Genomic DNA, 24,501 nt, shown 5'->3' with positions numbered 1-24,501 from the left:
TATTTTAACACAGATTTAAAAGACTTATATTTAAATGGAACTTTAGAAAGGTATCCGAAGTTCATTGTCTTTTCATTCTAAACGTTTATGAAAGTTAAAGTTTAGTTGAAGTACCAGTTGCATAGTTTGAGATTAATAATATACTGGCAAGTTTTCTAATTTAGAGAACTATTTTATTTTATTTTATTGTTACTATGTATTACTTTTTAATTATCTTTTTTTTCCATTTTCATAGCTTTTGGGGTACACATGATTTTGGGTACATTGATGAATCGTATAGTGGTGAAGTCTGAGATTTCAGTGCACTTGTCACCTAAGTAGTATGCATTCTATTCAACATGTAAGTTTTTTTTTTTTCTCCCAATCCCTCTTATTCGTCCCCTTCTGAATCTCCAGATTCCATTATATCACTGTGTATGCCTTAGCATACTTATACCTTAGCTTCCACTTATAAGTGAGAGCATACAGTTATCTTTTTGTTTTATTTCTGAGTTACTTCACTTAGAATAATGGCCTCCAGCTCCATCCAAGTTGCTGCAAGAGACATTATTTTATTGTTTTGTTGTTGTTGTTGTTGTTATGACTGAGTAGTGTGTTATAGTATATATACACCACATTTTCTTTATCCACTCATTGGTAAATGGGCACTTAGGTTGGTTCCACATCTTTGCAATTGTGAATTGTGCTGCAATAAACATATATGTGCAGGTGTGTTTTTGATATATTGAACGGTGATACCAAGTAGTAGGATTGCTGGATTGAAATGTAAATCTACTTTTAGTACTTTAAGAAATCTCTGTACTGTTTTCCATAGAGGTTGTACTAATTTACATTCCGCCCTGTAGTGTTTAAGTGTACCCTTTCAGCACATCCATGCCAAATATCCATTGTTTTCTGATTTTTTAGAAATGGCCACTCTTGCAGGATTAAGGTGGTATCTCATTGTAGTTTTAATTTGCATTTCCCTAATGATTAGTAATATTGAGCATTTTTCATATGTTTGTTGGCTAGTTGTATATCTTGTTTTGAGAATTGTCTATTTATGTCATTTGTCCACTATTTTGTGGAATTATTTGTTTTTTCCTTGCAGATTTGTTTGTATTGTCTTTAGATTCTGGATATTAGTTCTTTGTCAGATACATAGTTTACACAATTTTTTCCCATTCTGTGGGTTGTCTGTTTAGTTCTGATGATTGTTTCTTTTGCTATGTCAAAGCTTTTTTATGTAATGAAATTTCATTTATTTAGTTTTGTTTGTTTTTGTTTTTCTGTTGCTCTGTTTTATTTTCTTTTTTTTTTCTTTTTGAGAATTCTTTTATTTCAATTTCCATTACTCGCTTTAAACAATAACCTCATTTTTATGAGAAAATCTTTCAGTGATTGGAAGTTATGTATGGTTCTATAGTAGCGAAAACTGTCTCTAGACACTTTAAACTAATAAATGGAAGAATTGCAGTCACCTTTTCAGAACAGGATAAATGTAGGAATCCTTGCTTAGAGAATTGCAAAGTTTCTGTTACTTATTTGGGTGACAGAACAGACAAGTGTCTCAAAGGAAGTAAAATATATTTGAAAATCACTAAATATCCCACAGTCTATGGAGCTGAAAATGTTAGCCAAACATGAGGTTCATGTTTATACTGGTTATAAAATGTAAATTATGTGTTCAAGAGTTAGTAGGCATAGAATGGATAAAGCACTTGAATATAGGCACTTTAATTTAGACTAACAAAATTAAGAATACACATCAACTTCTTCTCTAATTTATAATCCAATGAAAGTGTTTTAAAATGCTTTGAAAACAACGCTAAGTTACAGGACAAAAAGTTTTCACATTTTACTAGCAAAATCTTTCAGAGCTAACACTATTTCTCTGTGATATATAAGACTGTTATTACTAAAAAGATTATTCTGGGGATTTTTATTAAACTAGATAGAAATAAGGATTTGAAGCTTAACTGGAGAAACATAAATCTATGTTTCTTTCATTTTATTTTATTTTTATTATACTTTAAGTTATGAAATACAAGTGCAGAACATGCAGGTTTTTTACATAGGTACACACACACCATGGAGGTTTGCTACACCCACCAATCTATCATCTATATTAGGTATTTCTCCAAATGCAATCCCTTCCCTAACCCCTTACCCCCTGACAAGTGCCAGTGTGTGATATTCCACTTTCTGTGTCCATGTGTTATCATTGTTCAACTCCCCTTTATGAGTGAGGATATGCAGTGTTTGGTTTTCTGTTGTGTTAGTTTGCTGAAAATGATGGTTTCCAGCTTCATCCATGTCCCTGAAAAGAACATGAACTCATCCTTTTTTACTGATGTATAGTATTCTATGGTATATATGTGTCATATTTTCTTTATTCAATCAATCATTGATGGGCATTTGCATTGGTGCCAAGTCTTTGCTATTGTGAACAGTGCTGCAATAAGCATACGTGTGCATGTGTCTTTATAGTAAAATAATGTATAATCCTTTGGGTATTTACCCAGTAATGGGATTGCTGGGTCAAATGGTATTTCTGGTTTGAGACCCTTGAGGAATCACCACACTGTCTCCCACAATGATTGAATTAATTTACACTCCCACCAATAGTGTAAAAGCGTTCATATTTTTCCACGTCTTCTCCAGCATCTGTTCTTTCCTGACTTTTTAATGATCACCATTCTAACTGGAAAGAGATGGTATCTCATTGTGGTTTTGAGTTCCATTTCTCTAATGACCAATGATGATGAGCTCTTCTTTCATACATGTTTTGATCACATCAATGTCTACATTTAAGAAATGTCTGTTCATATTCTTTACTCACTTTTTGATGTGTTTTTTTTTCTTTTGTAAATTTAAATTATTAGTAGATTCTGGATATTAGCCCTTTGTCAGATGAATAAATTGCAAAAAAAAGTCTCCCATTCCATAGGTTGCCTATTCACTCTGATGATAGTTTCTTTTGCTGTGCAGAAGCTCTTTAGTTTAATTTGGTCCCATTTGTCAATTCTGGCTTTTGTTGTCATTGCTTTTGGTGTTTTAGTCATGAAGTCTTTGCCCATGCCTCTGTCCTGAATGGTATTGCCTAGGTTTTCTTCTAGGATTCTTATGATTTTAGATGTTACATTTAAGTATTTAATCCATCTTGAGTTAATCTTTGTATATGGTGCAAGGAAGGGATCCAGTTTCAGTTTTCTGCATATGGCTAGCCAGTTTTCCTAACACCATTTATTAAATAGTGAATCTTTTCTCCACTGCTTGTTTTTGTCAGGTTTAACAAAGATTAGATGACTGTAGATATGTCATTTCTGAGGCTTCTGTTTTGTTCCATTGGTCTATATATCTGTTTTGGTACCAGTATCATGCTGTTGTGGTTACTGTAGTCTTATACTATAGTTTGAAGTCAGGCAGCACTGGCTTTACTCTTTTTGCTTAGGATTGTCTTGTCTATACGAGCTCTTTTTTTGGGTCCATATGAAATTTAAAGTAGTTTGATGGGGGTAGCTTGACGGGGGTAGCGTTGAATGTATAAATTACTTTGGCAAAATTACCATTTCACAATATTGATTCTTACAATCCATGAGTATGGGATGTGTTTCCAGTTGCTCCTGTCATCTATTACACTTTTTCAGCAATGCTTTGTGGTTTTCCTTGTAGAGAGTTTTATCCATTTTGGTTAAGTATATTCCTGGTTTTTGTTTGCTTGTTTCATTTTGCTTTTTTTTCGGCTGTTGTAAAAGGGGTATAAAAAGAATTGAGGTTCCCTCCCCCCACTCTTATTTGTAAAAGGAATGAGGCCGGGCATGGTGGCTCAAGCCTGTAATTCCAGCATTTTGGGAGGCCGAGGCAGGCAGATCACGAGGTCAAGAGATCGAGACCATCCTGGCCAACATGGTGAAACCCCATCTCTACTAAAAATACAAAAAAGTTACCTGGGTGTGGTGGCACACGCCTGTAGTCCTAGCTACTCAGGAGGCTGAGGCAGGAGAATTGCTTGAACCCAGGAGGCAGAGGTTGCAGTGAGCTAAGACTGTGCTACTGCACTACAGCCTGGCACCTGGTGACAGAGTGAGACTGTCTCAAAAAAAAAAAAAAGAAAAAAAAAAGTAATGTAAAAAGAATTGAGGCTGTTTTTTCCTTTCTTTTTTCTTTCTTTCTTTTTTTTTTTTTCATGGTCTCACTTTGTCACTCAGGCTGGAGTACACTGTGGTGTAATCTTGTGAGCTTGGCTCACTGCAACTACTGCTTCATCAGCCCAAGGCATTCTCATGTCTCAGTCTCCTGAGTAGCTGGGACTACAGGCACCCATCACAACACCTGGCTAATTTTCATATTTTTTGTTAGAGATGGAGTTTCACCATATTGGCCAGGCTAGTCTCAAACCCCTGACTTCATGTGATCCACTTGTCTCAGGCTCCCAAAGTGCTGGGATTACAGGTTTGAGCCATGGTGCCTGGCCATAGGGATTGTATTCTTGATTTGATTCTCGTCTTGGTCATCATTGATGTATAGCAGTGCTATATATTTGTATATATCAATTTTTAATATGATTAATTTATAATTATTTGAATTTGACGGGTCCTTAAAAGAAAAGTACACATAAAAATATATTGCCTCAACTGTTTTCAAAGAAACTTTTCAATATTAAAATTTCCAAATAAGACTAATTGAAAACATTGGCAAAAAAAGTCAAAATAGAAAAATGGGACCTAATCAAACTCCACAGCTTCTACACAGCAAAAGAAACAGTCATTACAGTGAATCGGCAACAAACAGAAAGGGAAGAATTTTTTGCAGTTTATCCATCTGACAAAGGGTTGATATCCAGAATTTACAAAGAACTAAAACAGATTTACAAGAAAAAAAAAAAAAAACAAGCCCATTCAAAAGTGGGCAAAGGATATGAACAGACACTTTACAAGAGAAGACATACACGAGGCCAACAAACATATGAAAAAATGCTCATCATCACTGGTCATTAGAGAAATGCAAATTAAAACTACATTGAGATACCATCTGACACCAGTTAGAATGGCAATCATTAAAAAATCTGGAGCCAGCAGATGCTGGAGAGGATGTGGAGAAATAGGAACAATTTTACACTGCTGGTGGGAGTATAAATTAGTTCAACCATTGTGGAAGACAGCGTGGCGATTCCTCAAGGACCTAGAAATAGAAATTCCATTTGACTCAGAAATTCCATTACTGGGTATATATCCAAAGGATTATAAATCATTCTACTATAAGGACACATGGACATGAATGTTCACTGCAGCACAGTTTGCAATAGCAAATACCTGGAACCAACCCAAATACCCATTGATGATAGACTGGACAGGGAAAATGTGGCACATATACACCATGGAATACTATACAGCCACCAAAAATGATGAGTTCATGTCCTTTGTAGGGACGTGGATGAACCTGGAAACTATCATTCTCAGCAAACTGACACAAGAACAGAAAATCAAACACCACATGTTCTCACTCCTACGTGGGTGTTGAACAATGAGAACACATGGACACAGGGAGGGGAGCATCACACACTGGGTTCTGTCAGGGGGAAATAAGGGAGGGACAGTGGGGGTTGGGAAGTTGGGGAGAGATTGCATGGGGAGAAATGCCAGATATAGGTGATGGGGAATAAGGCAGCAAATAACACTGCCATGTGTGTACCTATGCAACAATCTTGCATGTTCTTCACATGTACCCCAAAACCTAAAGTGCAATTAAAAAAGAAGACTAATCAATATACTATGGACTTATATAGTACATAGTATTTAATTAGATAATTTTAAAATATCAAGCAGAGATTAAAAAAAAACAACACAGGTCAAGATAACTTGTTCTGTAAATACACTTTGCTTCACAGGCTATTGTGAGATTTTGCATAATTTTATTATCTTGAAGTTTTATCTTTCTGCTTTGTACATTTTACTTTCCACTTAACATTTGTAGCAACTGAAGAAGCATTACAATGTAAATTATAGATTATACATTACTAATATCATTGTTGGAATATACAGAAAAGTAACGGAGTTAAAGTAGACTAATTGTAAACTCATTAACACCAAATTGATTCAATGGCAATTTATATTTTTGAAAATCTCTGTTATGTTTGGTATACCCAGATACATTATCATAGATCTATGTCAATTAGGGTGCACACCAGGAGGAGGAACATCATTTATGCATATAAGCAAGATGAATCAATTTCATAATTTTACAAGTAACTGGTTCATAGAGGCCCATTTTTAGGCATTTTTAACATTATCTATAGTTCTCTTTTAAGTTATTAATTCTCAAAGGAAAATTAATTATTAACTGATTATTTAAGAAGTAAGTTCCTTTTGGGATGAAGCATAAGTGATTTGTATTTGTCTATTTTGGCTTTTGTTGCCATTACTTATGGTGATTTATCCATGAGGTCCTTGCCCACGCTTATGGCCTGAATGGTATTGCCTAGGTTTTGTTCTAGAATATCTATGGTGTTAGGCCTCATGTTTAAATCTTTAATCCATCTAGAGTTAATTTTTGTATAAGGTGTTAAGGAAGGGATCCAGTTTTAGCCTTCTCCATATGGTAGCCAGTTTTCCCAACACCATTCATTAAATAGGGAATCCTTTCCCCATTGCTTGTTTTTGTCAGGTTTGTCAAAGATCAAACGGTTATAGTTGTGTGGTGCTCCTTTTGAGGCCTCTGTTCTGTTCCATTGGTCTATGTATCTGTTTTGGTACTAGTATCATGCTGTTTTGATTACTGTAGCCATGTAGTATAATTTGAAGTCAGGTAGCATGATGCCTCCAGCTTTGATTTTTTTTTGCTTAGGATTGTCTTGGCTAGGTGGGCTCCTTTTTGGTTCCAGATGAAGTTTAAGGTGTTTTTTTTTTTTTTCCAGTTCTGTGAAGAAAGTCATTGGTAGCTGATGGGGATAGCATTAAATCTACAAATTACTTTGGGCAGTATGGCCATTTTCATGATATTGATCCTTCCTAACCAAACAAGTAGGATCTAATTAAACTTAATAGCTTCTGCACAGCAAAAGAAACTATCAATAGAGTAGACTGGCAACCAACAGAGAATGGGAAAACGTTTTTGCAATCTACTAGTCAGACAAAGGGCTAATATCCAGAATCTATGGAGAAGTAAAACAAATTTACAAGAAAGAAACAAGCAACCCCATCAAAAAGTGGGCAAAGGACATGAGCAGACACTTTTCAATAGAAGACATTTATGCAGTCAACAAACATAAGAAAAAAAGCTAATCATCCCTGGTTATTAGAGAAATGCAAATCAAAACCACAGTGATATACCACCTCATGCCTGTTAGAATGGTGATCCTTAAAAAATCAGGTGACAACAGATGCTGAAGAGGATGTGGAGAAATAAAAATGCTGTCCACTATTGGTGGGAGTGTAAATTAATTCAATAATTGTGGAAGACAGCCATTCCTCAAGGATCTAGAAATAGAAATACCATTTGAGCCAGCAATCCCATTACTAGGTATATACTCAAAGGATTATAAGTCATTCTATTATAAAGATGCACGCACACCTATGTTTATTATGGCACTGTTCACAATAGCAAAGACTTGGAACCAATCCAAATGCACTTTATTGCTAGACTAGGTAAAGATAATGGGGCACATATACACCATGGATTACTATGCTACCATAAAAAATGATGAGTTCATACCCTTTGCAGTGACATGGATGAAACTGGAAACCATCATTCTTAGCAAACTAACACAAGAACAGAAAACCAAACACCACATGTCCTCAATCATAAGTGGATGTTCAGCAATGAGAACACACAGACACAGGGAGGGGAACATCACTGTGGGACTTGGAGGGATAGGGGAGGAATAGCAGGGGATACGAGAACTAGGGAAGTATAGCATTAGGAGAAATACCTAACATAGATGATGGGGTGATGGATGCAGAAAACCACTATTATGGCATGTGTATACATATGTAACAAACCTGCAGGATCTGCACATGTACCCCAGAACTTAAAGTATAATAAATAAATAGTAATTTGTATATGCCAAAAATCTCTTCCAACACATTAAATTCACCTTTAAAAATGATTGTCACTGGAAAATCACTAAAAGTATATTTCCCTTCAAAATCATTTGATATAGCAAAGACATACAAATAGATTTCTGCAGATATTTGTAAAGAACTTAGGGTAAATCAAAAGATACCAATAATCCAAAAATTTAGCCATTCTAAATGCTCTTATGTTCTCTAGATATGAATTTTTATGTGTCTGTGGCTCATTTTTTTTCTAAGTATCAACATTATTTCAAATGATTTCAAATTGGCTGACAAATCATGTAAATTTTTTTCACATGACAAGTCTAATATTTGCTTCAGGAATTTCAATTTTTATGTATACAAACAAATTTTATATATATTTTTTATATAATAAATTATAAATCTATTACTAACATGTCCTTACTCTGCCTCCTAACAATTGCATCTGTTCTTCATATTTACAACTTGAATTTTTCTACACAAAAGAAATGTACATTTTTTCTATATTTTGTTGCACTCTTCTAAGCCTAATCAGATTTTTGAACTCATGGAGTTAATCTATTGCTTGAGGAAGGATATTTTCCCAGCTAAAATCTAGCTCAATACTATTTTAGTTTAACTTAGAAGAAGGGAAATTAAATTGAAATGCTTAATTGCTTATTTCATCCTTTAAAAATGAAGAAACATATAGACGACCTAAAGTAGATGTTAAATTATATTTAATTTGGTAAGATTTCAGAAGAAAAGGTTTTAGTGGTTGTTTCAATGATTTTTTAAAAAGGTGGCTAAAGATCAAATTTTAAATATGTGAATGTCACCCGAGAAAGGTTTGTTGACTTAAGATTTATTCTCACTGAGTGCTTGTGAGACATATGGTTGATATCAATTTTTTTTCTGCTTTTTCTCTCACTCCTACACATCTGGTGCACTGTAACAGGAGAAAACGTGTAATAGTAAAATTTTTAGAAGATAATCATTTTATTGTTTACAACTAAAGAAAAATATATGTATATGCAATAATGACACACACATATAAATGTCTTCAAAAACAGTATTAACATTGTCATATGCAAATGAGTGCTGGGTTCTTTTGCTAGATATATTTATGTTGGTTCTAGTTTTCTTCTAGTAATTAGCATAGAATCACCAAATAACCCTCTATTTATAAAAAATGGATTTTAAAGAAGTGATGTTTCAGAGACTCTAGAGATTTTAGGAGAGAGATTTCTAGAGAGTCTGCTTTAGCAAATCACACTGGAGGAAACACATTTAAAGTGTGTTAAAAAAGTAATGCCACAAAGAACACTTTTTATTGTGAGATTCTTTTATTCTTTTTTTTCTGTGATCAGAATGTTAGGTTGTAGGCACCAAACTGGTTCACTTATAATCATTCAAAGGCTGAGTTTCACGGCAAAGTAGACGCATAGTAAGTCAGGATAGAAGAGCATCTAGAATACTTTGTAATCTTTTTCCTAGAAAGTCGTTTCTAATTAAGAACAAAAGCAATTCACATTTATTTTTGAAAATCAGCAATGGACTTAAATCTGGATAAATATAAAGGTCAGCCATTTGGATAAATATAATCATTCTGAAATAAACATTGTGATCGTTTTTTTAGAGATTACCTAAATGTCTATTGTATTTACTGTCAGCGCTCTAGCTGTGTCTCCCTGCTGCTTTCATCATTTTAGTCACACTTGACTCCGTGTTTTCACTCCAACAACTAGCACCTGTTTCTCTTTGTTGGAGGTTGGCCTGAGTCTGATAGAACACCCTTTGGACTTTTGTACAGAGATAACATTTCCTGGGAATTTGTGATCACCCTTCTCTCTCCCTCCACAGGCCTTAAACAATGACTAACCAATTGAAGTGGTACAGACACTCCTTTTGATTCTGGCTGTGAACTACTAAGTTTCCTCTCTGGGACTGGGGCAACTCTACCTTCTGAAAGACACTGCTTTGTATTGTCCTTTATTTGTTCCACTTCTATTCGTGTCCTAGTTTACCAGACTTTTGTTGCTTTCTAGGAACACTTCCTAAGAAGTTACCTTCAGATTAAACTTCTTATCAAAATCTGCCCCTGGGGAAACTGAACTTTGTGTCTAGATATATAGATAATGATGATTATAAATAGGTAGGTGAATAGATGGATATACAGATGGAAGTAATTAATTTCCTAAGGCTGCCATAGAAAGAGCTCAGGGCTAGGTAGCTTAAAACAAACATTTATTCTGTTTGAGTTCTGGAAGTTAGATGTCTGAAATCAAGGTGTCAGCAGGGTCATGCTTCCTTTGAGACTCTGGGTAGAAGTTGTTCTTGTTTCTTTCTACCTTCTATTGGTGGCTGTCAATCTTTGGTATTTGTTGACTTGCAGATGTGTCACTCCAATCTCTGCTTCTGCTATCACACAGCGTTCTCTCTGTGTATCTCTCTTTTTGTGAGAATAATGACTGATGTCCTTATTTGATTAAGATCCTACCTAACTCCAATAGGACCTCATATTAACTGTTTACATTTGTAATAATTCTATTTCCAAATACTATCACATTTTGAGGTGTTGAGAGTTAAGGATTCAACATAATTTTTTGGGGAACACAATTCAACCCAAAACAGATGATAGACAATAGATAGATAGATAGATAGATAGGTAGATAGATAGATAGATAGATAGATAGATAGATAGATAGATAGATCACAGACAGAAATATAAAGATGTCATCATAAACAGTTTCATAATTCATTATTTTCTTTTTTTTTTTATGTGGAGTTTTGCTCTGTTGTCCTGGATGGAGTGCAGTGGTGCCATCTCAGCTCACTGCACCCTCCACCTCTCACGTTCAAGAAATTCTCCTGCTTCAGCCTCCTGAGTAACTGGGATTACAAGCACGAGCCACCACACCACACCTGCCTATTATTTTCTACTACCATATTATTAATATGTTTAATACATTCAAAGAAAAAGCTATATGCTGGGGAATGAGTATAAGTGAACAATGTTATGGTGGGGAGCTTACATGCAAGCCCATGCTCCTTTCCTTTCTTTCTGCCCCTCCTGACAACTAAAGTTGTACTCAGAAACTTATTAGAACTAGCCTACTATCCTAAGAAATATTTGGATTTTATGGAAAGATTAAAGGTACTTATCTATTTTAAATAAAAATAATAAAATAGTACAAATAAAAAGAAAAACTCTATGCCAGAGTAAAGCCTAGTCCTAATTGATTTGTTATAAAATTTTTAGAAAGAGAAAAAAATTAAAAGCCAAAATCAAAATTTTAAAGAAGACCCATTATTAATCTGTTCAGTGAATTAGCTTTTTCCTTGTTCAGTTTTGGCATAGCATATGCATGTAGGAATGTATCCATCTCTTTTACGTTATCTAGTTTATGTTTATAGAGTTGTTCCTAGTAGTTTCCAAGGGTTAGTACTATTTTTATATGGTCAGTGGTAATATCCCTTTCATTTCTAATTGTATTTACCTGGATCTTCTCTCTTTCCTTCTTCATTATTCTAGCTAGTGGCCTATTTTGCTTATTAATTTTTTTCACAAACCAACTCCTGGAGTCATTGATTTTTTTTAATAGTTTTTTTTTTTTTTGGTCTCAGTTTCTCTCAGTTCAGCTCAGATTTTGGTTATTTTTAGTCTTCTGCTAGTTGACTATTGATTTGATCTTGCTTCTTTAATTCTTTCTGTTGTTACATTAGGTTGTTAATTTGATGTCTTTCTATTTTTTTAATGTGGACATTTAGTGTTATGAGTTTCCCCCTTAACACTGTCTTAGCTGCCTCCAAGAGTTTCTGGTATATTGTAATTTGGTGTCATTAGCGTCAAAGAAATTATTGATTTCTGTCTTAATTTCATTATTTACCAAAAGGTCAGTCACAATTATGTTTAATTTCCATGCAATTGCATGGTTTTGAGCAATCTTCTTGGTGTTGACTTCTATTTTATTGGGCTGTAGTCCAAAAGTATATTTTATATGTTTTCTTTTTTTTTGCATTTTCTAATGTGGTAATGAGAAGAATGTATGTATATACAGATATTTTTTCTTTATTTTATTTTTTAGAGACAGGATCTTGCTGGTGTTGCTCTGTGTCACATACTGGAATGCAGTGGTGTGATTATGGGTCACTGCAGCCTCAAGTTCTTGAGCTCAAGCAATCTTCCTTCCTTGGCCTCACAGGTAGCTGCTACTATCATTCCATGCCACTATACCCAGACAATTTTATTTTTTATTTCTGTAGAGACAGGACCTCACTATGGTGCCCAAGCTGGTCTTGAACTCTTGACCTCAAGCAATCCTCCCAAAGAGCTTAAATTGCAGGCAGAATACTTTTAGGTCTTGCTATTTTATCCAGCTTGTTATTCTGTGCCTTTTTACTAGGGATTTTATTCCACTTACATTTTATTCCATTCAAAATCCACATTGATGTGTGTGGATTTGATACTGTCATTGTGTTGCTAGCTGACTTGTTTGTGTTGTTACTTTATTGTATGACTGGTCTATATATTTAAGTGGTTTTTTTTTTTGTTTTTGTTTTTTTTGTATTAGCTGAGAGTGGTTTCCCTTTCTATATTTAGTACTCCTTTAAAGTTGCTTGTAAGGCAGGTCTGGTGGTAACATACTCTCTCAATATTTGCTTAATTGAAAATAATCTTATTTTTCCTTTGCTTAGGCTTAGTTTGGCTAGATACAAAATTTTTGGCAGATCTTTTTCTTTAAAAACATTGAATATAGGTCCCCAGTCTCTTTGTAGGTTTTCAGCTCAGAGGTCCAATGTCTCTTACAGAAAATGCAGAAATACATCAATAAAGATTAACAAATTCATCAGCTAGAACATAAAAAATTTAAAAATGCCTAAACAAACCTTACAGGTGATTTTGGAAAAACTGCTAGTAGTTCCCAAACAACTGGTTAGTTGTTGTGTACTCTCTATGAAGTGGCTACACTGTCTGGAGTGTATACTCTGGTTATTTGTCATGGTTAGAAAGAATTCAGGACAGGGACACATGTGGGTGAGTAAAAGAGTGGAAAGTTTAATAGAAAAAAGAAGGGAGGAAAGCAGCTTCTTCCAAGTGATAGAAATGTCTGAAAAAGTGTGAGGCAGTAAATCAATTCTTAGCAGATCTTGTAGGCAGGCTAGAGAAGGCAGTGTCTCCTTTACATAGGGCTCACTGATTGGTTGTATGAGGCATGATGTCGATATAGTGCTTGGGGAAAGCTGGTTGCCCCACCCTAGTCTTATGATGCAAATGGGCTTTCCAGTTGATAGGTGCTATTTTGCCTGCTTCTTACTGAACATGTGGCTGACAAAGAAAAGGGAAGACAGAGCCACCATCTTGAAAATGTCTAGGCCTTAGTTCCTGCTAGCATTCGCCCACGCAAGCTCCCATCTTGCAGGCTGCCCTTTTCTAGAAAATAATTTGGGTCTGCTTTTCATTAAAAAGAAAAGCCTTACTAAGGAGTCCCATGCCCTTGCTATCTGTCTAAGTATTTCCTTCTTTACTCCTATATCATCTAGTTGTTTACATTCACCATTCTTCTTAAACAATAGAGCAATTACTTTCAGTTGGGTACATTATTTTGCCACTTCAACAGGGATTGTGTTATGTCTTGACCTCTCTAACAGCTGTGGTTGGACAGTAAGATAAGGCAGCCTATGTATAATTTTCAGGAAATGGCTTTAATGAGAAGCTTTGAAACTTTACCTTCCTGTTGGGAAAGTGGGTATTATGTTTAGTGCTTAAGAATTCCTTTTGCCTCAAACATAGAGAATGATGGTGTTATTACATATAGGGAGTTAGCCCTTTGTGATGGTATAATCTCCATTGCCAATAGTGGAGTAATCACTACCAAAAGTCTATATGGAAAAGAAAGTAACTGCTCTCTCCCTAAGCCTCTATAACTTTAAGTGTTTTATGTCTAAAATTAAAAAAACAAAACATTTAAATAAATTTAAAAAGATGAGGAGGCCAAATTATAAGTTAGAGATGAAAATGACATATTGTTTACATACATAAAAATAAAAATATTTTCAGAAAAAAAGACCATTTACTATTTTTTGCAAAATTAAATATTTTATATAAAAATGTCAAAATTTCTTTAAAAAATGAAGTTCAAATTAACCAGTAATGATGATGTTGATATACTAGCTACTAATTCTAATAATAATATAGTCACATTTTGCTTAACAACAAGAATACTTTCTGAGAAATGCATCATTAAGAAATTTTATTGTCCAAACACCATAGAGCATGCTTAAACAGTCTAGTCGGTATAGCCTACTATGTACATAGACTATATGGTTGAACCTATTACTCCTGGGCTAAAGACCTGTTCGACATGTTGCTATACTGAATATTGTAAGCAATATCACGATGCTATTTGTGTACCTAAACATATGTAAACATAGAAAAGATAAAATAAATATATGATTTTTTAATCCTATGGGACCACTGTCATATATGGGGACTGCCATGGCAGAAATGTCTTTATATGGCAAATGATTGTGTATATATATATAATATTCATAATATATATATTTTATTCATTATATATATTATATTCATGATAAAATAATTTTTTAACCTTAAAATGTTATAAAATCTTGGCCTTTGTGCCTTTGTGACAGTAAGTGAAATGAGCCAGACACTGAAATATAAATATTGCATGATTTCATTTATGTGTGGAATCCAAAATAGTCGAATACATGTAAGCAAAGACTATACTGGTGGTTGTCAGAGTCTTTGTAGGAGGGAGACAGGGGAAGATGTTGGCCAAGGGATGCAAAGTTTCAGTTATGCAAGATGAATAATTTCTGGGGATCTAATGCACAGCAATGTGACTATAGTTAACAACACCATCATATACTTGAAATTTATTGAGAGTATACATCTCAAATGTTCTCACCAAAAACAAAAAAAACAAAAACAGAAAATAAAGATAAAAATGATAAAGATGTGAGGTGATAGATATTTTAAAGAGCTCAATTATGGTAATTATTTTACAATGTATAACAAAATATCAAGTTTTACTCTTTAAATATATATATTTTTGGGGTCAATGATACTTCAATAAAGCCAGGTAGAAGAGGAAATACCCAACATAAATATAAAAAATGATGTTACAAATATAGTTGAAGTTACTTAAAGACAAGTGCATAGAAACTAACAAAACTATTTCATTTTAGAAAGTTATGAGAGAAAAAATCTTGGTCAAACAATAGACTGTTGTGAAATTGTAGAAGTAGGGGCTGTGAATGAAGGTTTTGCTGTGGGACATTTAGGAAATACCCTTTTAAAATGCTTATGTCACCTTTGTAGATCAACTGTTTTTAAATTATATTTTATGTTTACTGTATTAGTCTGCTCTCACACTGCTATGAGTTTTTTACTTGAGAGTGGGTAATTTATGATGAAAAGAGGTTTAATTGATTCACAGTTCTGCAGGCTTAACAGGAAGCATGACTGCCAGGCATCAGGAGGAAGGTGAAAGGGAAGCAAACACGTCTTACCATGGCGGAAATGAGATTTGGGTAGGGACACACAGCCAACCCATATCATTTACCTTTACCCTCAAAATTATTTTTAAGTACTTATCTGCTAAGCTTTTTGGTAAGCACTTGCCATAATCTGTCACGGTTAATTTTTCTAAGAATCTTACATAGCCAACTGCTAACATTTTAGCTATTTCATAGATAGAGAAATTGGCTTATGGGGCTTAAAATGCCTCATGGAAGAATAAATACCTAGAAATTGTGTAGAACCAGTATTCTACATAAGAGCTCTTATTATGGTCCCTTAACTAGTAATTTAAAAGATATATTATGAGAGTTATAGTCAAATTGTTCACACATTTCACCATTGGTAAAATAACTTCATTTATGTAATTGCTGGCAAGATATTTACAGTTCTACAACTGTTCATCGATCAATATATATTAGGGTGTTGTAATGCTATATATAGAATTGCTGATTTAAACTGGTGATTTTTTTTATTGGATTCTTTGGGAAATACTTTAGAAAATATTCCTAATTATTCACAAATATAATTATTATAGATTGTACATGGATATATTTGGCTATGAATAGTATCTATTTTAAAAATTTGTCTGGAGTTTGAGTGATAGTGGTGATGATTTGTCAGATGTACACTTATCCATATACTCATCCAGGTATATACATTGAATATGTACAGCTTTCTGTTTGTCACTCATACCCTAGCAAAAGTAGTTTTCAAAATGTCTGAAAAATGAAAACAGTTATATACAAATATATGTGTGTGTGTGTGTGTGTGTGTGTATAAAAAACATTCCAGCAGAAACATTAGTTTATTCCAACTAGTGAACTGGAGATAGGTAATCTATATAAGGCACAAATCTGTAATTATCAAATTAGAATTGACTAACATTGTGATGGTTTATTTTATGTGTCGATGTGACAGGGTTAAGGGATGTCCAGATATCTGCTAAATCATTATTTCTGGGTGTGCCTGTGAAGGTGTTTCTGAAAGAGATCAGCATTTAAATCAGGAGAATATGAAAGAATATCTACTATCACTAATGAGAGTGTGCATTATCTAATTAACTGTGGGTCCAGATAGAACAAAAAGGCAGGGGAGGAGCACATTTGCACTTTTCTTGAACTGGGACATTCATCTTCACCTGACCTTAAACATTGGAGTTCCTGGTTCTTAGACCTTCAGCCTGGGACTAAGAGTTACACATTAGCTCCCCTCATTGTCAGGCCTTAAGACTCAGACAGAATTACAACACCAGCTTTCCTGATTCTCCAGCTTGCAGAAAGCATGTCGTAGGACTTTACAGCATCCATAATTGCATGAGCCAATTTCAATAATAAATTCCTTTTTATATCTCTGCATACGTTCAATTCATTCTGATTCTCTGGAAAACTTTTATATAAACATGTATATTCCTTCATTATTCAACAAGTAGCCAGCACTTTTCTCTAAAAGTCAAAGCAGTGTTTGAGCAATATCTGCTTTTACTACTCACTAGAAAGGCTTTGCCTCCCAATGAGGTACATGAACAGTTTTAAAGCAGATGAAGGAGCCTTCCTGTCTTAAGCATATGGTGACTTCTTTCTATCTTCCCATGTTTGTTTCCATTTACCCTCAGTGCTCTGTTTCTCCATAATTATTTTAGAATGGTTTCTGGACAGCCTAATATAACACAGTTTAATATTTTTCTCTTTACGGTTCATCTATAAGCATCTTCTTCCAAGGAATAGAAATTGGAAGCTAGGTGTTCATTTCAGCCCCTAGGAATTTTAGTTGATCTGTCATTTTCCAGCATACTTCCGAGTTGTCTTTTTACCTTAATGTTGTATGTGAACAGCCTGTATGCAATACATTAAAATCTTGCTGCATGTTATTGTTTCCTTGAAATTTACAGATTTTTAGATTCAAAGTCAGTATTATACAATCTTTTAATTTTCAGCAAATATTTATACTGGCATTGTTTTGCTTTGTTGAAAAATATATTTTATATCTCTGTCAATGTTGCATACACAGCTTGCTTTGGCTAAAGAAATGTCATGGAAGTGACGTATCTCATGTTCAAATAGAGAATTTACATATGCTTGGGTGTTGCCTTCAACTCTTAAAGGCCTGTGATTCACCATGAGCACAGCCTATGTCCCACATGGTCTGTCCAAAACACTGCAACTGACCTAAAGATTTATGAGCAAGAAATCAAGGTTTGTTGTTGAAAGATACTGAGATTTTTTAAGTTGCTTTTAATATAGCAACATTATTATAAAATAGAACAGCATGTCACAGAGTATAAGAGATCCAGATATTTGGCATTTTATTCATAGCAACTCCTATTATCACTATGTGAACATCAGGTGAGTTACTGAAAGAATTTTTTAACAGAAATTTTTGGTAAGGAGCAACTCATAAATGTAATGCCGTAATTTACATTTTTTGCAAGATGCTACTTAGACAAAGGTTTTTGGGGTCAATAAATGCATGCAGATAACATCAAGTATACAATACGAGGGTTAAGGTTTCCCCTCTCAAATGTTATCTTTGATTTCTGGTACTGTAACATTTGGCTTGGTCTTCTATATACATGTATAATTGTTTATTTAAATTTCTTTATCTCTTCAGGCACTGTCCTTCCTTCAAATGCTAATTTGGTTCAATTATTCGGAAGCACTTTATTTACCACTTTTATTTCCACGGATTCCTTCCCTTGGAAATCTTATTCTTACTTCTTAAGACACAGTTCTATTCTTCCTCATGAAGCTAACTTCTACTACCATTCACAGTGCAGCAGAGGCAGGAACACCTCAGGGAGGCCTTTCCCCTCTATTCTTAAATAGATACATTGTGCCAGTAATATTAGCTCTATACTATTTTTCATTCTCTTTTATTTGGCTAATAGCTCCTAGAGATAAGGCATTATGTCATATTTAACCATACCTGAGACATTGCAAGTGCTCACTAAGTATGAATGTATGTTAGTTCTATTATTCTAGACAAATTTTTCCATTGTATGATATTTAAGTAAAGTAGCTTTCTGTAGCCAACTGAACTATCACATGCTATATATTTATTTATTTACTTCCCAAAAGTATTTCTGGCAAAAGCTCAAATTAAGATACTGGAACAAGAAAATTAAAGAAATATATGTTATACTGATTTAGAAAAACAAGCTAACTCATTTACAAATTGAATCTCAGGATTACTTTTTAAATTCCTTGAAGCCACAGAACAAATGGAAACAAAATATAGGTCTAAGCATAAAATAGGGGGTAAAAAGCAACATATTTAGAAAATTGCAATTTTTCTGATGACACATTCTAACAAGATTTTGTACTATAAATAACATAAACTAAAAGAAAATTAGTAACAATTCTTAAGACAAATCTCCAGAAAAAAATTTAAATAGCCTGATCTGCATATTTCTTCATTAGGCCTTTGATAATAGCCAAAAACATAATATAAAATTTAACAATGCACTTACTACTAGAGCCTGTGAAAACCTAGAGATCAGGATTAATGCTTCATTCATATTTATTTACCAGAGACTAAGTACTACCCCATACCATATAAGTAATAAATTTAACTACAAGCTTTTGGCCTGAAAGCTAACAGTTAAGTGAATGTAATTTAGATAGAAAATGCCCTATAATATGTATGTTATATAATACCATATGTTTTTTAAATCTTCTCAAATATATAGTTATATAAAGTCATTTATAATGATTTTTTCCAATATATTTTCAATGTATTTCTCAATGCTCTGGAAAGCAGATATTTAAAGTTTAAACATATTGAATGAAAAGTACTTAATACTTAAAAAAGTATCAAGATAGTTAATTTGAGTCTATAAAATTAAAATAATAATTTTCACCTCTCATAAATTCATTTTCTAATTGAAAACTTTATATAGAATTTGGCAGAAGTTATTGCTAGCCTAAAATTTAATTTTAAAAAATTAAATAAATTTGGCAGAAGTTTAAAACAAAGTCAAGGAAACAGCTGGGTCGGATCATGCTAAAAGGAGATAATATTACTCTGCTACAAAGTGTCTCCAACTAGAAATGATCCATGAAGTGAGAAATTGTTGAGAAGGATACATTGTTTTTAGATGTCTTTTGTCCAGTGTGAACATTTATTCATATTGATTTGATTACCCTTATGTTATCATAGATGTCAATAAATGCTATGGGATTGTTTGTATTAAAACATTTACATTGCTTCTGTTCAAAAAAAAAAAAAAGAGCAGATCCAAGATGGTTGATCGATAACAGCTCAGGATTGTAGCTCCCAGTGAAAGTGCAGAGAATGAGAGGACGCCACACTTTCAGACAAATTTTTATCGCTCACAGACCAGAAGATTCCCAGTGGAGGAGCCACACGGGTCGCCAGTGCGACTCTTGTGGCTGGCGTGACTCTTGTGGCCGGCACAGTGGTTTTGCTGGCACCTCGATGAGGTAGCTCTTCATGCAGAGTAAACGGGACTGGTTCCCCTTCTGACCGATGTTTGGAGCTCCAGGAAGGCAGAGACACTTATTACGGACTTAAGAAGGAAGACTGGAGATTCCCGGACAGAAGAGCACCATCAGTCTTATCGCTGCTGTTTTGGCCGGTGCAGTGGGTTGCTTGGATTCCAGCACTGGGAATCAATAAACTGGACTTCCACTCAGAAACCTAATTAGAAAGGCGGTAAAGACAACAGACGGTTTCCTTCAAAGGGAAGAAACCAGCCTAAAAAGGCTGAGAATACCCCTCTTCCTCTACAGGGGATTACAGTTCCTCATCAGCAACAGAACAAGCCTCGATGGAGAACGACTGTGTTCCATTAACAGAAGTAGGCTTCAGAAGGTGGATGATAAGAAACTTCTGGGAGTTAAAATAACTTGTTCTAACCCAATGTAAAGAAACTAAGAACGTTGAAAAAAGGTTTGACGAAATGCTAACAAGAATAGAGAATATAGAGAGGAATATAAACTAACTAATGGAGTTGAAAAACACAACAGGAGAACTTAGCGAAATATGCACAAGTTTGAATAGCTGAATTGATCAAGCAGAAGATAGGATATCAGAGGTCGAAGACCAACTTAATGAAATAAAACGAGAAGACAAGAATAGTGAAAAAAGGATAAAAAGGAATGAGCAAAGTCTCCAAGAAATATGGGACTATGTGAAAAGACCTAAGTTACGTTTGATACATGTACCTGAATGTGACGGAGAGAATGAATCCAAGTTGGAAAATACTATTCAGGATATTATTCAGGAAAACTTTCCCAATCTAGCAAAGCAGGACAATTCTCAACCCCAGGTAATACAGAGAACACCACAAAGATATTCCTCAAGAAGAGCAACCCCAAGGCACATAATCATTAGATTCACCAGGGTTAACACAAAGGAGAAAATACTAAGGGCAGCTAGAGAGAAAGGTCAGGTTACCCCAAAAGGGAAGCCTATTAGACTTACAGCAGATATCTCACCAGAAACCCTACAAGCCAGAAGAGAGTGGGGGCCGATATTCAACATCCTTAAAGAACAGAACTTTCAGCCCAGAATTTCATATCCTGCCAAACTAAGCTTCACAATTAAAGGAAAAATAAATTTTTTTATGAACAAGCAAGTACTCAGAGATATTATTACCACCAGGCCGCCGTTATAAGAGCTTCTGAAAGAAGCATTATACATAGAAAGGAACAACCAGTATTAGCCTTTCTAAAAACATACCAAGAAGTAAAGAGCATCAACATAAAGAAGAATTTACCTCAACGAATGGATAAAATAGCCAGTTAAAATCAAATGGCATTAACCCTAAATTTAAATTGACAAAATCCCCCAATCAAAAGATATAGCCAAAACCCAACGGCATGCTACATCCAGACCCATTTCGCATCCAAAGATACACAAAGACTCAAAGGGATGGGAAAAGCTTTACCAACCAAATGGAGAGCAAAAATAAATAAATAAATAAATAAAAAGCAGGAGTTGCAATTATCACATCTGATAAAATAGATTTCAAAGCAACAACGATATAGTGGTAAAAGGATCAATGCAACAATAAGACCTAATAATCCTAACACCCAGATACATAAGACCCATAAAGAGATTTAGACTCAATGAGACAGAAAATTAATAAGTACATCTAGGACTTGAACTCAGATCCAGAACAAGTAAACTTAATAAATATTTATAGAGCTCTCCACTTTAAATACACAAAATATACATTCTCCACTTTAAATACACAAAATATTGATTGGCCATTATTAATACCCATTTTTAGAATAAAGCAATATTCCCATTCTCTCTCCCTCTTTTTCTTCCTCTGTCTTCCTCTCCTTTACTCCTTTTTTTCTTTCTTTCCTTTTCTCCTTTCAAAAGAAAAAAAAAAAAACACTTCCCGATTTCTGCCTCCCTCAGCCCCTGGCAACCACTACCCTACTTTCTGTCTCTATTAAAAAAAAAGAAAAAAAAAAACTCTACAGAGAGGATTTCCCTGATCATTTTGTCTAAAATAATTACTATTTCTTTCCTGAAAAAAAAAAAAAAAAGGAAAAAAAGGAAAATACAGACCTCACCATAATATTCCCAATGATGTTAAGGAACATTGCTAAGAGCCAAAGCCTGACTTCCTGTTCTTGGCTTCAGGATTAAATTATTGGTTAGTAATTAAGGATTTTTTCTTTGTGAAAAATAATTTCCCATAGTTTGGAAGTCAGCAGTGGGGTTACCATGGCAGAGAAGCTAATCTTATTTCTATGTCAGAGATTCTTTCTGCCAAAAAAAAAAAAAAGAAAAAGAAAAAGAAGTTATTGCTAGTCTAAAATTTAATTTAAAAAATTAAATAATTTTTCAATAATTAAGCCAATAATTAGGGGAATTGATGTAAAATATGTAGTATATTTTAAATGCTATCATTTAAAAACAGTTTTTATCAAAATCAACCAAATGAACATTCACAATATTAAATTGATATAAACAGTATTTCAAACCTAGAGGTAAACAATTTAAATTTTGAGCCATATGCCAGAAAGCATAGAATACATTTTCTAGCATCAATCATAAAAAATAATAAATTCTCAATCCATACTTACCTTTCTCAATATCTCATTGTTACATACTTAGTCAGGAAAGTATGTAAATATATATATATATATAAATAAATATATATATATATAAAATATATATATTTATATAAATATATATATATATTTATTTATATAAATATATATATATATATTTATTTATATATATATATATTTATATAAATATATATATATATTTATTTATATATATATATATTTATATATATATTTAATTTATATATATATATATAAAATATATATATATATAAAATAAATATATATATAAAATATATTATGTCAAATTGTAACTTTGAACTTCATATACTTGCTTTTTTCTGGGTTTTTCAGAAAATTAATCAAGATATGGTTCAAAAGGAAAGTGATGGTTTAAGTAGTTTTGCAATTGCTATTGTCATGTCACATTAAAAAGAAAATATTTAGAATTTTAGCATGTGTTATAATGCTCTAAGGCTAGGGAAAGTGTAAATGATTGTTTTGGGAAGTTTAGATTTTAATAACTAATATAAAATTATTAAGTCAACTAATATAGCTGTTTACTTACCTTCCAATGTTGAACAGGCCCAGTTCACAGAGAATGAGTAAGAGCATATTTTCCAGAATCAGAGTCCTTTCTTTTGTTCCAGTAACATATGTGAGGAGAGCACCTAACTGATGAAAAAGCCAGATGGTGATACCTACTGTGAGAGTTAAGGAAACCAAGTATCTTGGATTACGTTAACATTAAAGGTTATTTGATTAACCTTCATAAATTCCTCCAATTATCTACATGCATAAATGACCATAAAACAAAAGTACTGCCTTATTTAAAATATTGGGAAATAAAATGATTAAACTGGAGAATAGAGGTCTTCAAAATCAATTATTATTTGAATTCCCAATTATGCTAATAAAAGGGAAATGAATTTTCAAGATCTATATGTTATGTAAGTCTTCTGAAGCTTCATTTTTATACTAGATAATTGTAAATATATTATGTCAAATTGTAATTTTATAGTAGATGAATTGATTGTGCTAGATCAAATTGAAAAGTTGATTATTTATCTGATCCATCATTTTTTTATTGCATTTTAGGTTTTGGGGTACATGTGAATAGCATGCAGATTGTTGCATAGGTACACACATGGCAGTGTGATTTGCTGCCTTCCTCCCCACCACCTATATCTGGCATTTCTCCCCATGCTGTCTCTCCCCAGCTCCATACCCGGCACTGTCCCTCCTCTATTTCCCCCTGACAGACCCCAGTGTGTAATGCTCACCTCCCTGTGTCCATGTGTTCTCATTTATCCATCAAGTGCTGCAGTTGTTGTACCTGATAAAAATGAGTGTCAAATAAAACTCCACCATGACTTCTGCATAAAACCCACAGTGAATACAGGAAGATTATTAGTCAACAAAAACAACTACAATTGAGCCTTGAGGTTTAAGCTATGCAGGCCCACTTCATAATCAGATTTTCTTCTGTCTCTTCCACCCTAAAACTATAAGACCAACCACTACTCTTCCTCATTCACCTCAACCTAGTGAACAGGAAGTCTATTATGATGGAAACCTTTATGATGATTCCCTTCCACTTAAAAGACAGTAAGGATATTTTTTCTTTCTTTGATTTTCTTAGCAGCATTTTTGGTTTTCTGGATTCCTTTATTGTAAGAATACAGTGTTGAATACATAAAACATGAAATGTGTTAATTGGCTGTCCATGTTATTGGTAAAGCTTCTAATCAACAGTGGATTATTAGTAGTTAAGTTTTTGAAAACTTGAAAGTCATATATGGATGCAACCCGGGCGCATACTCAGCTCCCTATTCAGAAGAGGTTCTTAGCCTCACTGAGCCCGAAGAATGAGGAAAGGGGCCCTGAATGT

General features: G+C 33.8%; 1 long non-coding RNA gene across 1 annotated transcript in view; it reads right to left on the bottom strand.

Annotated features, from left to right (window-relative positions):
- The window catches only part of LOC118152099 (uncharacterized), a 43,245-nt gene extending 19,157 nt beyond the window's left edge, over window positions 1–24,088 (bottom strand). The window contains exons 1-2 of the long non-coding RNA XR_004740448.3: window positions 23,894–24,088; window positions 23,179–23,285 (exon numbers count right to left, since the gene is read on the bottom strand). This is a non-coding gene — a long non-coding RNA (uncharacterized LOC118152099). The remainder of the gene's footprint in view (window positions 1–23,178; window positions 23,286–23,893) is intronic.
- Between the last annotated feature and the right edge of the window lie 413 nt (window positions 24,089–24,501).

Source organism: Callithrix jacchus, chromosome 3 (assembly GCF_049354715.1).
Source record: "Callithrix jacchus isolate 240 chromosome 3, calJac240_pri, whole genome shotgun sequence".
Taxonomy (NCBI): Eukaryota; Metazoa; Chordata; class Mammalia; order Primates; family Cebidae; genus Callithrix; species Callithrix jacchus.
Note: the sequence above shows the minus strand (reverse complement) of the source record. Positions and strands in the feature narration are given on the sequence as shown.